The sequence below is a fragment of the Meles meles genome, chromosome 5 (genome assembly GCF_922984935.1).
Source record: "Meles meles chromosome 5, mMelMel3.1 paternal haplotype, whole genome shotgun sequence".
Taxonomy (NCBI): Eukaryota; Metazoa; Chordata; class Mammalia; order Carnivora; family Mustelidae; genus Meles; species Meles meles.
The window spans coordinates 22501227-22512316 of NC_060070.1; the positions used below are offsets into that span (position 1 = coordinate 22501227).

Here is an 11090-nt window from a genome sequence, read left to right on the forward strand (position 1 = left end):
TGACAGCTGCCCTAATTGGTGGTCCGAGTTCAACTTAGGAACAACTAGGGAAAGCGCACACACACCTGTAACCCATCTCCCGGCATGCCCTCCTTCTAGCTAGCTCGCTTGCAGCTTCCTCATGCCGACAGACAGATAGACGGACCCCACTTAGGGCATACCTGAAGTCTTCTTTTTGCTACTCTAAAGCTTCCCCACCCTTCTGCCAGCCTTGGATCCATGGTGGCCGACTCCCTTGCTCTAGCAAACTCTGGATCAATCGTCGTTGTTTTCTCATTTTGCGCATCTTCATTTCCGCAAAGATTTCCTGTTTCTGTAAGTCGTTGTCTTTGGTGATCTGTGCTAAGGCCAGAGAATGGAGTACTTCCCCTCTTCTCCGTGCCCCTCCACTTTCTATTACAGGCCATTTGCAGTTTTTTCCCAAACATGAAGAACAACTGATTTCCTTCTTAAATCTTTGCTTTCAAGGGTCTGACATTTGTGGTGAGCTCGGACCTGCTGTGCCTGTGACCAGGGGCACCTGGTGGCTTTGAGGGAACGGACACCGCAAGCTAGGCGCTTCTCCAGCAAACAGAGGTGATGTACGTGCTTTTGGGCTTTTCTTCTGTTAGAAAGAAGTTAAAGCGAAAGCCCATAGCCCAGCAGGACATGGCTGTGTAGAAGAAAGGCTATTTTTAACAGTGACATCTATTCTTTTTATTGAATAGACGCATTCAAACCAACTGATATTTGAACCCATTTTTTTTCTCAATCCATTAAGAGCTTTTAGAGAAAAGGAAGAAAGTAAGAGTGGGACCTGTATCCTCTGGGAGTTGTAGTTAGTCTTGCAGGGAAAACCTGTTCCCAGGACCCTCCTCACTTGTCAGATACTTTTAAATGAATGTAGCACTTTTAGTATCTTTGCTTGGTTCCTCTCATCTTTCTTCTTGAGGGTGTGAATGGTGGAGACACATTTGAAACCTGTTTCCTCTGGGTATCATTCACTCCGGACTGAGATGTTTAAGTGGTCCCTTTCTTCTTGGAAAAAATCTTAGCAGTTTGCTACCAGGCCTGGGGGCTTTATTATCCTAAGTGACTTTGCTACCTATAAATTACAGCCCTTAGCAGCCAAAGGAAATGAGTTAACCAGATCTCTGAAAGAATTTAACCAACGTTTCTTCAATTATTAGCAGAACAATTGACTTTCATCTGCTCAGGTCACCTGCCGACCTGGCCTGCAGCCACGCTACCCATAATTTCACCATTCAGAGCCCGTTTCCCTTGAAATTATAATTTTTACCTTGGTGCCAAGTTCTAGGATATCAGCCTACCCTCAAATTTTATTATGTATCCTAGTATTTCCCTACCTTGCAGACCCCAGTGGTCTGGCAGTGGACCCTCAGCCAGTGTTGGGAATACTCCAAATTATTTGCCTGCTCTGCCCAAGCCCATTTCCCTGGCTAATCTGCTCCATTCTGGGGGTTCACTATCTGGGCAGTATCCCCCATGCCCTGCCTCTGTGGTCATAGCTTATTGGATCAGAGGAAATGATCAGTTAGTTTAGGTTCAGTTGCAAGTCACAGAAACTCCCCCAATAGTTGCTTAACAGGACGGGAGTGCATTTCTCTCTCACATAAAAGAAGCTTGATGGAGGCCGTTCAGCGCTGGTATGGGAATTTCAGGCAGTACCCCAAGCTCTTCCTGCTCACACTCTGCTACCTCAAGGGTGTGACTCTTGGGCTCTGGGCCGTCACACCATCACCTCTACCCCCAAGGGAACGTCTGTCCCAGGAGACTCTATCTCCTCGCATAGGATTTAGCCTCAAGCCTTGAGATTCAAGAGAAGCTGGAAATGTAGCCTTTTGGCTTGGTGACAATGCAAAGGTTAAGGTTTTAGCAGGCTCTGCTAAAAGGGTCCAACTATAAACTGATTTAAGCCAGTCAGACCTTCAGAATTTATACTACAGGATTCTAAAACTGTTTCCTGGTAATGGCAGGCTTGGGAGATGTCCAGGCTTGGGCTCACAGTCCAGGTTGTTCAGGTTTTTACAGGTGATGCCAGGCTAGAGAGGAGGTAGAGAAGAGCAGAGGCGGAAACCCAAGGGGCTATGTACTTCTGGGGAAACATTGAGAATGACCTAGGTCCTGCCCCAGTTCCACTTCTCGTGAGGTTTGAATGGACAGTCAATTCTGCGTTCATGCCTCGGAAACCTCACATTTTTAGACTGCTTTTTAAAGAATCATTTTATTAAGGAGGGAAAAACAGATGGGGGCTGGAGAGTTTCAGATCCCCCCTCCCCCAGCAAAGAAGTTATTTTTCCTGCAGGAATTTTAATAGGAAGGTTGCTTTTTATGGCTCATAGATTTTAGAGTAAAATCTAAACACCACAGGGCAAATTCAGCATTTGGCCTAAATCCACCTTTTGCCTAAAAACCTTACCCATTCTTTTCTTATTACCAATAGGGGACATTTTATATATCCTTATCTCCTTTACCATCGATATCACCTATTAGGATAAACAAAGTCAAAACTACCCGAACAAAGCCCTGTGTTGCTCAGGCAACAGTTTTTCTTTTTTGAGTGCTCGCTCCCAAGTATGTTATTAGTTCCTGGCGGAGATCTTCTTGTAACCAATGGTGTTCTTAGTAATGCAGATTATGTTCTTTAATTACTAGACTTAGTTATGGCCACTAGGTATGACAAAAGCTCATGCTGTAGGAGTAATGCCTGTATTTAATTTCCTGTCCATGGATTCCACAGGGAAATACTTTATCATAATCCTCCTTTCTCCTTGAGCCCATTTAAGGAGATTCTCTCCTTGCAACCAAAAATCCCCGACTAAGCTTATAAAAAACAAGTGGATCCTTGAGATTGGAAACTATCCACTAGTCTAGGGTTGGTAAACTGCTTGGATTAAGGGCCTAGTAATAAAGATTTTAGGTTTGCAGACCACATATAGTCTCTGTTGCAACCACTCAACTCTTCAACTCTGCCACTGTAGTTGGAGAACAGTGAGGTAATTTGTAAACAAATGTTCAAATGTATTCCAATAAAACTTTATTTATAAAAACAGACAGAGGGCCGGATTTGGTATCAGGGCTACAGTTTGCCCTGCCCTAAACTATAACTTCCAAGTGGGCATGAACATGCTGATTCATTTAACATTTTCTACGCAACTCCAAACACCAAGTCTCATACTTGATACACCTTTGTTGAATCACTAAGTAAACTCTCAATGTACCATTAGAAGACAGATTATCTCGGCTTAAATTTGAAAACAAACTATTAAGCCTCATGCAACAAGCTCTTTTGTTGGCTTCCTATTGATTTTCCTTAAAAACTGTGATAGTCTATCCACTAATAATATCTCGCAGCTTGGAAATACCACAGAGAATATACATTCATGGCCTGGATTCTCAGGCAATTGAATGATTTAAGCAGCCAGAAGGCATAGGACAAAGAAAATTTCCTTAGGAACAGAGCCATTACATCAGTGCCCTCATCCAGGCCCGCACATCCCACTGGCATTATTTTATAAGGATGGGACTAAGAAGGCGTGTAAGAGTGTCCTCTGGTAAGGGAACAGATGAAAGCTAGGTCTCTTCCCTGCTTTTGTGGTCTCTGCAGTCTCCAGCCTGTTGTGCTTGGGATTTGGTTCCTACTAGGAGAGGAATAAGAGAAAAATAAAAAACATGGGCCTAGTGTCAGGAAACTGCATCAGCAGAAAGCCTTCTGGGTAAGCTCTACACCTTATCTCAGCTTGGCTCATCCCACATTGACCCTTGGGTCCTGCTGTCTGTGTAGACCACTGATGGCCCCTTTAGTACGTCTGGACTTCTCCCACTTTTGCACCCACTCAGATGTGAGTTAACTTCTCTGAACTAAAATCCCATTTGACCGTCTGGACCAGAGGCCTTCAGCCCTGATGGTGCATGGGAATCAAAACAAAACAAAACAAAAATTTAATACCTAAGCCTACCCACAAATCAACAGAATTAGAAGCTCTTGGATGGGGATAGTAGGCATCCATGTTTTTCAAAAGTACCCCACCCTCATCTCAGTGATTTTTATTTTATTTTATTTTTTTAAAGATTTTATTTATTTATTTGACAGAGAGAAATCACAACTAGGCAGAGAGGCAGGCAGAGAGAGAGGAGGAAGCAGGCTCCCTGCTGAGCAGAGAGCCGGATGCGGGACTCGATCCCAGGACCCTGAGATCATGACCTGAGCCGAAGGCAGCGGGTTAACCCGCTGAGCCACCCAGACACCCTTATTTTATTTTATTTTTTAATCTTGGTGATTTTCATGTGCATCCAGGATTGAGACACACTGATCTAGATTTCCGATACTGACTGTACCTCACAAGCACTGGGGAGCTTTTAAAAAAAGATATAGATTCCAGACCTAATAAATCAGAGTCTCAAGGGAGGGGGTGGTGGGACCTGGGAATGCATATTTTTGAGAACTATTCTGGGAGCTTTTTGGTGAACAGCCAGGCCTGAGAGGCAGGCTTTAGACCCTGCCAAGCACATGCTGTTATGACAGGCTGGGCCTGGGCACAGACATGCTAGCCCCTCAGCCGTCTGAGCCTATGGCAAGGTCAGAGAAGTGCATTAGGTCAAAAGATGGAGGTGAGCTCTGGCCTGCTCATGGTAATTCAGCCCACACTGCTCAGGTCCCAAAGACCTCTGACTTGGGCCTTCAGACTCAGTCCCCCAACCAAGCCAAAGCTGATAGTGAGTGCAAGGCCCACCCTTATCCAAGCCCTGGGGTATTTAAAATGGGAGACTTGAAAATGTTCAAATGCTGGAAGATGTTAGGTTGCTCCCTCGGGCGATGGTAAGAGGCTATGAGGCAAATGGATCTGAGAGATGAACTTTATTGCAAGCACCTTCGGGTGAGGTTCCGCAACTCAAAGAAAGAGTGAGAGAGGGATAGTGAGTCGGGGAAGTCAGCTGGGAGGGAGGTGGCAAGGTCCTTTTATTGGGTTGAGGTAGGGCATAGCCTTGCATCCATATAAGGCAAGGTATGCAGTGATCGGAGGGTATGGGGGGGGTGGTGTAGTCCATGATGGGCAGTTCGCGTTTGGGAAGTTCCTGGGTGGAGGCTGCAGTGAGGGTGGCGGGAAAGTCTGCCATCTTGGAGGGGGTTGGTGGGAAGATCTGCCGTTTTGGAGCCCCGGTTTCCCAGCCGGCCCATCAGAAGACACTGGCCCTTGAATGGGAGAAACTGAAGAGCCAACCACAGAGAGTTAATTGGTGCAGAAGATCCTTGGGGAACGCAGGGGGTGGGGAGATGGTAGGGAGACCTCTTCCGCTGAGACGGAAGGCAAGCCAGAACAGGGGGAAGCAGATGTGGGAGCATTTGTAGGTATGGAGTTTCCATTTGATGAACTTCTGGTTCCCTGTAAAGTGACCTGCAAATTCTTTTGCTGATAACAAGTGAGGAACTGCAGGACAGGGAAGGAGCTTGAAGCCGGGGTGGGGGGGTGAGAGTGTGATGTTAGAAGATGCATCTGGAAGAAATCTGACCATGGGGGTATGAAACAGATCACTAATGCTTGGAGGTTAGTGACCCTGAATTGATGGTGCCCCAAATCTATACAATTCATTCATTGATTCAAGGCATATTTGTTAAATGCCCTCATTTAACAAATTAGGGGGGCTGTACTGTTCCCAAACTGAGGAGAAAGAGTTGGGAATGAGACAAAGGTCTTGTCTTCATGGAACTTATATGTTCAGTTGGGAGAGACAGAGTACACACATACATACCCTAATGTACAGAGGTGTTACCTGCTATGAAGAAAAAAAATTTTTAATTTATTTTTTAAATTTTTAATTTTTTTGAAAAAAATTCTAATATTCTTAAACAGGTAGGATCAAAGGTTACTATTTTATATAGAGTGGTGTGATTAGGCCTCTCTGAGCAGGTGGCTCTTGAGTGGAAACCTGAGGAAAGTGAGGGAATTACAATCCGTGTAAATTTCTGGAGGAAGAATATTCTAGGCAGAGGGAAGAGCAAAAGTCTTGAGCGGAGTGTGGAAGAAGTTCCGTGTGCTTGGTCTGCATAAGGAGAAGCAGGGGGCCAGTGTGGCTGGGTGCCATGAACAAGAAGGAGACTGGGAGAAGATTAGGTCACAGATGCAGACCCAGGTCAGATCCTTTAGGATTGGGGGCCATGATAAGGATTTCGAATTTTGTACTAAGTGCAATGGGAAGCTATCAGAGAGTTGAGAATAAGGGAATCACATGATCTGATTTTATTCTGGTTGCTCTGTAGAAAAGAAACTGAATAGAAGGCCAAGAAAGCAAAAAAGGAAGACCGTACTGAGGGGGGCACTGCAATGATCTGAGGAAAGAGGAGGTGGCTTGGATGAAGGTCATGGAAGGGGTAGGAAGTGGCTGGATTCTGTACATATTTAGATTCTGCATGTAGATAACTATGGGATTGGTTAATGGATCTGATGTAGAATGTGAAAATCAAAGAGGAGGTAAAGTTGACTCCAAGGTTGGTGGTCTGAGCATCTGGATGAATGGAGTTTCTGTGCTCAGGAGAACACTGATGGGGGAGAAGGTTTAGTTGGAGGGTGGGAGGTACAAATAAACTGAAATGTTGGGCGTGTTTAATTTGAGACACCTATTAGACACCCAAGGGGAGATGTTGAGGGTGCAGTTAGATATATGATCCTAGGGCTCAGGGACAGGACCAGAATGGAAGTATAAATTTGGGAGTTACCAGCATATTTAAAACTATGGTAGTTGATGAGATCTCTCAGGAAGAGACTGAAAAAAGAAAAGAAGATGTCTGAGGGGAGAGAAAGAAACTAACATCTATTGAGCACCTACTGCAGACTAGGTACTTTTTACCTGTACTATCTCTTTAACATTTCCTAAGTTAGAGATATTAGACTTCCCATTTTACACCTGGAGGACTGCAGTTCAAAGGTTAAATACTATGTCAAAGGTCACACAACTAGCAAATGGTCAGAATTTGAACTGGTTCTGCCTGGTTCTGAAGCCCATACACGTTCATTGTCCGTCCTTCCTTCCTTCCTCCTTCCTTTTTGAGATATAATTTATATACAGTAAAGTGTATAAAACATACTTGTATAGTTTACAAATCATACACACACTTGATTAACACTTGGATCAGGTATAGAATATTTACAATACTCTAGAAGGCTCTCTCTTGCCCCTCTCAATTTATATCCTTTCAAAGGTAACCAACCACTTGTGGTTTAGTAGTCAACATCATGGGATGCCCAGATATCTAGTTAATAATCATTATATCTGGGTGTGTCTGTGACAGGTGTTTCTGGAAGAGATTATCATGTGAATCAGTCTCAATGAAGTAGATTGCCCTCCCGAAAGGGCAGATATCATCCAATCTACCAAGGCCTGAGAGAACAAAAAAGGTACAGGAAGGGAGGAATTGCCCTCCATCTCTCTCTCGGCCTGACTGCTTGAGCTGGGACATCAGTCTTCTCCTACCCTTGGTGCTTCTGGTTCTCAGGCCTTCAGACTGAATGAAACTGGAATCTACACCATTGGCTCTTAGGCCTTCAAACTACACCACTGGCCTTCTTGGGTCCTCAACTTGTGGAGTGCAGACTGTGGGACATTTCAACCTGCATAATCATATGAGCCACCAGTCAGGGTCAGGACTTATGGAAGTCAGGATATCAATGGAGTACTAACTCAGGTCTGTCTCACAGTGGGCCTACTAGATCCCTAAGTCCACCCCATGATCATGTCTCCAGTTCTGGCATGTATATTTGGAATAGGTCCACTCAGCAGCTGGAAGAATCCCCATGTTGGTTGGCTGATCTGTGGAGGGCTATTAAGGTGGAAAAGGTCAAGTGAAAGCCACTAGGACTGCCTCTACCTAGGAAAATAGTAAACCAAAGGTAATACCACATTTCTGGAGGGATTTCAGAGATTAGTGCCACCATCAAGGACTTGAAAGTTGCAAACATGGTGATTCCCACCACATCTTCATTTAACTTCCCTGTTCATCCTGTGCAGAAGACGGATGGGTCTTGGAGAATGGTGGTAGGCTACTGTAAGCTTATCCAGGTGGTGCTTTCAACTGCAGTGGCTGTACCAGATGTGGTTTCATTGTCTTAGCAAATTAGTGTACATCCCCTGCTACTTGTTATGCAACTCTTGAATTGGCAAATGCTTTTTTCTGTCTCTGTCTGCAAGGTCTATTAGAAACAATTTACTTGTTGCTGGCAAGGCCAGCAATACACCCTCAATTTCCTTCTTCAGAGGTATATCAGCTCTCCAGCCCTCTGTCATAATTTAGTTCACAGGGATCTTTATAGCCTTTCCCTTCCACTAAACATCATACTGGCCCATTACATTGATGATATTATGCTGATTGGACCTGGTGATCAAGGAGTAGCAACTACTCTAGATTTATTGGTAAGACTTTTGCAGGTCAGAGAGCAGTATAAGTCTGACAAAAATTCAGGGACCCTCTACCTTAGTGAAATTTGTGGGTGTCTATTAGTATGGCATGTCAAGATATCCCTTCTAGGTGAAGGATAATGATAGCGTCTGACCCCTCATACAACCAAAAATGAGGCCCATCTAGTAGGTCTCTTTGGAGTTCGGAGGCAATGTATTCCCCATTTGGGTGTGTTACTCTGGCCCATTACTGAGTGACCTGGAAATCTGCTGGTTTTGAGTGGGTCTGAAAACAAGAGAATGCTCTGCAACAGGTCCAGGTTGCTGTGTAAGTCGCTCTGCCACTTGGGCCATCGGATCCAGTAGACCCATTGGTACTTGAAGTGTCAGTGGCATAGGGATGCTCTTTGCAACCTTTGACAGGCTCTTCTAAGTAAATCCACCACAGGTCCTTAGGATTTTGGAGCAAAGCCCTGCCATTCTCTGACGATAATGGCTCTCCTTTTGAGGAACAGCTCTTGGCTTGCCACTAAGCGTAAGTAGAGACTGAAGACTTAATCATGGCCTACCAAGTTACCATGTGACCTGAGCTGCCCCACATGAACTGGGTGTTACATGAACAACAAAACTACAAAGTTGGGCATGCAGAGCAGTACTCCATCAAATGTAAGTGGAATGGGTGTGACTGGGTATAGAAGACATAATGAAGTTACAAGAAGAAGTGGCCCAAATGCCTAGAGTGTCCACTCCTGCCACATGGCCTTCAGTTTCCCATTCTGCACCTAAGGACTGATGGGGAGGTCCTTATTATCAGTGAAGAGAAGATTTGGAAGATTTGGGCCTGGTTTACAGATGGTTCTGTATGGTATGCAGGAACCCCCTGAAAGTGAACAGCTACCACTCTACAGCCCCTTCCTGGGACATTCCTAAAGAACAGTGGTGAAAAGAAATCCTCCCATTGGATAGAAATGTACATAGCTGTTCAATTTGCTTGGGAGGAGAAATGGCCAGGTGTGTGATTATACACTGATTTATGGCTAATGGTTTGGTTGAGTGGCCAAGGACTTGGAAGATGATTGGGAGATTTCAAAGAAATTTGGGGAAGAGATATGTAGATAGACGTCTCTGAATGGGCGGAAAATGTGAAGGTATTTGTGTCCCATGTGAATGCTCACCAAAGAGTGACCTCAGCGGAGGAGGATTTTAATAACTGAGTTGATAGGATGACCCATTCTGTGGGGACCGATGTGCTTCATTCTCCAACCATCACTGTCATCTCTAAATGGGTTCATGAATAAAGTGGCCATGGTGGCAAGGATGGAAGTTATGCACGGGCTCAGCAACATGGGCTTCCACTTAACCAAGGCCAACCTGACCATGGTGACTGCTGTGAGTCCAATCTGCCAGCAGCAGAGACCAACACTAAGTCCCTGGTATGACACCATTGCCTGGGGGTGATCAGCCAACCACCTGGTAGCAGGTTGATTACATTGGACTACTTCCATCTTGAAAGGGGCATGTTTTGTTCTTACTGAAATAGACACTTACTCTGGGTATGGATTTGCCTTCACCGCACACAATGCTTCTGCCAAAACTACCATCTGTGGACTTCCAGAATGCTTTATCCACTGTCATACTATTCTACACCGCATTGCTTTTGATCAAGGAACTCACTTCCCAGCAAAAGTAGCATGGCAACAGGCCCATGCTTATGGGACTCACTGTTCTTATCATGTTCCCCACTCATCCTGAAACAGCAGAGGAATGGCCTTTTGAAGACTCAGTTATAGCGCTGTGTAGGTGGTAATACCTCGCAGAGCTGGGGCAAGTTTTCCAGAAGGCTGTCCTGTCTTCTGAATCATCATCCAGTGTATGGTGCTGTTTCTCTCATAGTCAGGATTTACAGATTCAGGAATCAAGGTGTGGATATGGGCATGGCATGGCTCACTATTAACCCTAGTGACCTACTACTGCTTCCTATTCCCACAGTTGAGCCTCTGCTGGTCTAGAAGTCTTGTCATTCCAAAAGGAAGACTACTTCCATCAGGAGACACAATGACCTTTTTGATCTGGAAGTAAAGACTGCCACCCGACTACTTTGGGGTCCTTATACCTCTGAATTAACAGGCAAAGAAGGGGGTTATGGTGTTGCCTGCAATGATTGATCCTTACTACCAAGGGGAAATTGGGCTAGTCATCCACCATGGATAGAAGGAAAAGTATGTTTGGAGTATAGGAGATCCTTTTGGGCATCTCACTATTACGATTCCCTGTGATTAAGGTCAGCAGTACAACAACCTAATCCAGGCAGGACTTCTAATGGTCAAGACCCTGCAGGAATGAAGGTTTGGGTCACCCCACCAGGTGAAGGACCATGACCAGCTGAGGCACTTGCTGAAGGCAAAGGGAGTATGGAATGGGTAGTAGAAGAAGGAAGTTTTATAAATACTAGCTTCAACCATGTGACCAGTTATAGAAATGAGGACTGAAATAGTCATGAGTATTCCTCCTTATGTTGTTATGTTGTTATGAATACATTGTGTGTGTGTGTGTGTGTGTGTGTGTGTGTGTGTGTGTGTGTGTACTGCTATTTGCAGCACAGTAAGCAATGTTTATGGTTATGGTTTTGGGTCATTGAGAGAAAAAAAAATTGAATTTCGTCCTTTTTCTTTTTACCCAAGGCTGGGAAAAGTAGAAAG

At 44.7% G+C, this 11090-nt stretch overlaps 1 pseudogene; it reads left to right on the plus strand.

Annotated features, from left to right (window-relative positions):
• The first annotated feature begins 5050 nt into the window (after positions 1–5050).
• LOC123942098 lies at positions 5051–10885 on the plus strand (annotated as a pseudogene).
• Positions 10886–11090: the final 205 nt, after the last annotated feature.